Consider the following 6,436-nt stretch of genomic DNA (forward strand, 5'->3'; position numbering starts at 1 on the left):
ATGTCTGTGTTACTTGGTGCAAGTGTGTGTCTGTGTTACTGGGTGTCAGTGTATGTCTTTGTTACTGGGTATCAGTGTATGCCTTTGTTACTTGGTGTCAGTCTATGTCTGTGTTACTTGGTGTAAGTGTGTGTCTTTGTTACTTGGTCTCAGTGTATGTCTTTGTTACTTTGCGTAAGTGTGTGTTTGTGTTACTTGGTGTAAGTGTGTGTCTGTGTTACTTGGTGTCAGTGTATGTCTTTGTTACTTGGTGTCAGTGTAAGTCTGTGTCACTTGGTGTCAGTGTGTTTGTTTGTGTTACTGGGTGTCAGTGTGTGTCTGCGTTACTCGGTGTCAGTGTGTGTCTTTGTTATTTGGTGTCCGTGTGTGTCTGTGTTACTGGGTGTCAGTGTATGTCTTTGTTACTGGGTGTCAGTGTATGTCTTTGTTACTTGGTGGAAGTGTGTGTCTGTGTTACTTGGTGTCAGTGTCTGTCTTTGTTACTTGGTGTAAGTGTGTGTCTGTGTTACTGGGTATCAGTGTATGTCTTTGTTACTTGGTGTCAGTGTATGTCTGTGTTACTTGGTGTAAGTGTGTGTCTGTGTTACTGGGTATCAGTGCATGTCTTTGTGGCTTGGTTTCAGTGTATGTCTTTGTTACTGGGTGCCAGTGTGTGTCTTTTTGACTTGGTGTCAGTGTATGTCTTTGTTACTTGGTGTAAGTGTGTGTCTGTGTTACTGGGTATCAGTGTATGTCTTTGTTACTTCGTATCAGTGTACGTCAAAATACTTGGTGTAAGTGTATGTCTTTGTTACTTGGTGCAATTGTCTTTCTTTGTTACTTGGTTTCAGTGTATGTCTGGGTTACTTGGTGTAAGTGTGTGTCTTTGTTACTTGGTGTAAGTGTATGTCTTTGTTACTTGGTGTCAGTGTATGTCTGTGTTACTTGGTGCAAGTGTGTGCCTGTGTTACTGGGTATCAATGTATGTCTTTGTTACTTGGTGTCAGTGTATGTCTTTGTTACTTGGTGTCAGTTTGTGTCTGTGTTACTGGGTGTCAGTGTGTGTCTGTGTTACTTGGTGTAAGTGTCTATCTTTCTTACTTGGTGTCCGTGTGTGTCTGTGTTACTGGGTGTCAGTGTATGACTTTGTTACTGGGTGTCAGTTTAAGTCTTTGTTACTTGGGATAAGTGTGTATTTGTGTTACTGGGTATCAGTGTATGTCTGTGTTACGTGGTGTAAGTGTATGTCTTTGTTACTTGGTGTCAGTCTATGTCTGTGTTACCTGGTGTGTGTGTATCTTTGTTACTTGGTGTCAGTGTATGTCTTTGTTACTTGGTGTAAGTGTGTGTTTGTGTTACTTGGTGTAAGTGTATGTCTTTGTTACTTGGTGTCAGTGTATGTCTGTGTTACTTGGTGTAAGTGTATGTCTTTGTTACTTGGTGTCAGTCTATGTCTGTGTTACTTGGTGTAAGTTTGTGTCTTTGTTACTTGGTGTCAGTGTATGTCTTTGTTACTTGGTGAAATTGTCTGTGTTTGTTACATGGTTTCAGTGTATGTCTGGGTTACTTGGTGTAAGTGTGTGTCTTTGTTACTTGGTGTAAGTGTATGTCTTTGTTACTTGGTGTCAGTGTATGTCTTTGTTACTTGGTGTCGGTGTATGTCTGTGTTACTTGGTGTAAGTGTTTGCCTGTGTTACTGGGTATCAGTGTATGTCTTTGTTAGTTGGTGTCAGTGTGTGTCTGTGTTACTGGGTGTCAGTGTATGTCTTTGTTACTGGGTATCAGTGTATGTCTTTGTTACTTGGTGTAAGTGTGTGTCTTTGTTACTTGGTGTCCGTGTGTGTCTGTGTTCCTGGGTGTCAGTGTGTGTCTGTGTTACTGGGTATCAGTGTATGTCTTTGTTACTTGGTGTCAGTGTATGTCTGTGTTGCTTGGTGTAAGTGTATGTCTTTGTTACTTGGTGTCAGTGTATGTCTTTGTTACTTGGTGTAAGTGTGTGTTTGTGTTACTTGGTGTAAGTGTGTCTCTGTGTTACTTGGTGTCAGTGTATGTCTTTGTTACTTGGTGCCAGTGTGTTTGTTTGTGTTACTGGGTGTCAGTGTGTGTCTGTGTTACTTGGTGTAAGTGTGTGTCTTTGTTACTTGGTGTAAGTGTGTGTCTGTGTTACTGGGTATCAGTGTCTGTCTTTTTTACTTGGTGTAAGTGTGTGTCTGTGTTACTGGGTATCAGTGTATGTCTTTGTTACTTGGTGTCAGTGTATGTCTGTGTTACTTGGTGTAAGTGTGTGTCTGAGCTACTGGGTGTCAGTGTATGACTTTGTTACTAGGTGTAAGTGTGTGTCTGTGTTACTGGGTATCAGTATCTGTCATTGATACTTGGTGAAAGCGTGTGTCTGTGTTACTGGGTATCAGTGTCTGTCTTTTTTACTTGGTGTAAGTGTGTGTCTGTGTTACTGGGTATCAGTGTATGTCTTTGATACTTGGTGTCAGTGTATGTCTGTGTTACTTGGTGCAAGTGTGTGTCTGTGTTACTGGGTGTCAGTGTATGTCTTTGTTACTGGGTATCAGTGTATGTCTTTGTTACTTGGTGTCATTGTATGTCTGTGTTACTTGGTGTAAGTGTATGTCTTTGTTACTTGGTGTCAGTCTATGTCTGTGTTACTTGGTGTAAGTGTGTGTCTTTGTTACTTGGTGTCAGTGTATGTCTTTGTTACTTGGTGTAAGTGTGTGTTTGTGTTACTTGGTGTAAGTGAGTGTCTGTGTTACTCGGTGTCAGTGTATGTCTTTGTTACTTGGTGTCAGTGTATGTCTGTGTCACTTTGTGTCAGTGTGTTTGTTTGTGTTACTGGGTGTCAGTGTGTGTCTGTGTTACTTGGTGTAAGTCAGTGTCTTTGTTACTTGGTGTCCGTGTGTGTCTGTGTTACTGGGTGTCAGTGTATGTCTTTGTTACTGGGTGTCAGTGTATATCTTTGTTCCTTGATGTAAGTGTGTTTTTGTGTTACTGGGTATCAGTGTATGTCTTTGTGACTTGGTGTCAGTGTATGTCTTTGTTACTGGGTGTCAGTGTGTGTCTTTGTGACTTGGTGTCAGTGTATGTCTGTGTTACTTGGTGTAAGTTTATGTCTTTGTTACTTGGTGTCAGTCTATGTCTGTGTTACTTGGTTAAGTGTGTGTCTTTGTTACTTGGTGTCAGTGTATGTCTTTGTTACTTGGTGTAAGTGTGTGTTTGTGTTACTTGGTGTAAGTGTGTGTCTGTGTTACTTGGTGTCAGTGTATGTCTTTGTTACTTGGTGTCAGTGTATGTCTGTGTCACTTGGTGTCAGTGTGTTTGTTTGTGTTAGTGTGTGTCAGGGTGTGTCTGTGTTACTTGGTGTAAGTGTGTGTCTTTGTTACTTGGTGTAAGTGTGTGTCTGTGTTACTGGGTATCAGTGTCTGTCTTTGTTACTTGGTGCAAGTGTGTGTCTGTGTTACTGGGTATCAGTGTATGTCTTCGTTACTTGGTGTCAGTGTATGTCTGTGTTACTTGATGTAAGTGTGTGTCTGTGTTACTGGGTATCAGTGCATGTCTTTGTGGCTTGGTTACAGTGTATGTCTTTGTTACTGGGTGTCAGTGTGTGACTTTGTGACTTGCTGTCAGTGTATGTCTTTGTTACTTGGTGTAAGTGTGTGTCTGTGTTACTGGGTATCAAAGTATCTCTTTGTTACTTGGTGTCAGTGTATGTCAAAATACTTGGTGTAAGTGTATGTCTTTGTTACTTGGAGTCAGTATATGTCTTTGTTACTTGGTTAAAGTGTATGTCTGGGTTACTTGGTGTAAGTGTGTGTCTTTGTTACTTGGTGTAAGTGTATGTCTTTGTTACTTGGAGTCAGTATATGTCTTTGTTACTTGGTGTCAGTGTATGTCTGTGTTACTTGGTGTAAGTGTGTGCCTGTGTTACTGGGCATCAATGTTTGTCTTTGTTACTTGGTGTCAGTGTATGTCTTTGTTACTTGGTGTCAGTGTGTGTCTGTGTTACTGGGTGTCAGTGTGTGTCTGTGTTACTTGGTGGAAGTGTGTATCTTTGTTACTTGGTGTCCGTGTGTTTCTGTGTTACTGGGTGTCAGTGTATGACTTTGTTACTGGGTGTCAGTGTATGTCTTTGTTACTTGGGGTAAGTGTGTGTCTGTGTTACTGGGTATCAATGTCTGTCTTTGTTGCTTTGTGTAAGCGTGTGTCTGTGTTACTGGTTATCAGTGTATGTCTTTGTTACTTGGTGTCAGTGTATGTCTGTGTTACTTGGTGTAAGTGTATGTCTTTGTTACTTGGTGTCAGTCTATGTCTGTGTTACTTGGTGTAAGTGTGTGTCTTTGTTACTTGGTGTCAGTGTCTGTCTTTGTTACTTGGTGTAAGTGTGTGTTTGTGTTACTTGGTGTAAGTGTGTGTCTGTGTTACTTGGTGTCAGTGTATGTCTTTGTTACTTGGTGTCAGTGTATGTCTGTGTCACTTGGTGTCAGTGTGTTTGTTTGTGTTACAGGGTGTCAGTGTGTGTCTGTATTACTTGGTGTAAGTGTGTATCTTTGTGACTTGGTGTCCGTGTGTGTCTGTGTTACTGGTTGTCAGTGTATGTCGTTGTTCCTGGGTGTCAGTGTTTGTCTTTGTTACTTGGTGTAAGTGTGTGTCAGTGTTACTGAGTGCCAGTGTCTGTCTTTGTTACTTGGTGTAAGTGTGTGTCTGTGTTACTGGGTATCAGTGTATGTCTTTGTTACTTGGTGTCAGTGTATGTCTGTGTTACACGGTGTAAGTGTGTGTCTGTGTTACTGGGTATCAGTGTCTGTCTTTGTGACTTGGTGTCAGTGTATGTCTTTGTTACTGGGTGTCAGTGTGTTTCTTTGTGACTTGGTGTCAGTGTATGTCTTTGTTACTTGGTGTAAGTGTGTGTCTGTGTTACTGGGTATCTGTGTATGTCTTTGTTACTTGGTGTCAGTGTATGTCAAAATACACGGTGTAAGTGTATGTCTTTGTTACTTGGTGAAATTGTCTGTCTTTGTTACATGGTTTCAGTCTATGTCTGGGTTACTTGGTGTAAGTGTGTGTCTTTGTTACTTGGTGCAAGTGTATGTCTTTGTTACTTGGTGTCAGTGTATGTCTTTGTTACTTGGTGTAAGTGTATGTCTGTGTTACTTGGTGTAAGTGTGTGCCTGTGTTACTGGGTATCAGTTTCTGTCTTTGTTACTGGGTATCAGTGTATGTCTTTGTTACTTGGTGTCAGTGTATGTCTGTGTTACTTCGTGTAAGTGTATGTCTTTGTTACTTGGTGTCATTCTATGTCTGTGTTACTTCGTGTAAGTGTGTGTCTTTGTTACTTGGTGTCAGTGTATGTCTTTGTTACTTGGTGTAAGTGTGTGTTTGCGTTACTTGGTGTAAGTGTGTCTCTGTGTTACTTGGTGTCAGTGCATGTCTTTGTTACTTGGTGTCAGTGTATGTCTGTGTCACTTGGTGTCAGTGTGTTTGTTTGTGTTACTGGGTGTCACTGTGTGTCTGTGTTACTTGGTGTAAGTAAGTGTCTTTGTTACTGGGTGTCAGTGTTTGTCTTTGTTACTTGATGTAAGTGTGTGTCTGTGTTACTGGGTATCAGTGTATGACTTTGTTACTTGGTGTCAGTGTATGTCTGTGTTACTTGGTGTAAGTGTGTGTCTGTGTTACTGGGTGTCAGTGTCTGTCTTTGTTACTGGGTATCAGTGTATGTCTTTGTTACTTGGTGTCATTGTATTTCTGTGTTACTTGGTGCAAGTGTATGTCTTTGTTACTTGGTGTCAGTCTCTGTCTGTGTTACTTGGTGTAAGTGTGTGTCTTTGTTGCTTGGTGTCAGTGTATGTCTTTGTTACTTGGTGTAAGTGTGTGTTTGCGTTACTTGGTGTAAGTGAGTGTCTGTGTTACTTGGTGTCAGTGTATGTCTTTGTTACTTGGTGTCAGTGTATGTCTGTGTCGCTTGGTGTCAGTGTGTTTGTTTGTGTTACTGGGTGTCAGTGTGTGTCTGTGTTACTGGGTGTCAGTGTATGTCTTTGTTACTGGGTGTCAGTTTATGTCTTTGTTACTTGATGTAAGTGTGTGTCTGTGTTACTGGGTATCAGTGTCTGACTTTGTTACTTGGTGTCAGTGTTTGACTGTGTTACTTGGTGCAAGTGTGTGTCTGTGTTTCTGGGTATCAGTGTATGTCTTTGTGACTTGGTGTCAGTGTATGTCTTTGTTACTGGGTGTCAGTGTGTGTCTTTGTGACTTGGTGTCAGTGTATGTCTGTGTTACTTGGTGTAAGTTTATGTCTTTGTTACTTGGTGTAAGTCTATGTCTGTGTTACTTGGTGTAAGTGTGTGTCTTTGTTACTTGGTGTCAGTGTATGTCTTTGTTACTTGGTGTAAGTGTGTGTTTGTGTTAGTTGGTGGAAGTGTGTGTATGTGTTACTTGATGTCAGTGTATGTCT

This window comes from Heterodontus francisci, chromosome 21 (assembly GCF_036365525.1).
Source record: "Heterodontus francisci isolate sHetFra1 chromosome 21, sHetFra1.hap1, whole genome shotgun sequence".
NCBI lineage: Eukaryota > Metazoa > Chordata > Chondrichthyes > Heterodontiformes > Heterodontidae > Heterodontus > Heterodontus francisci.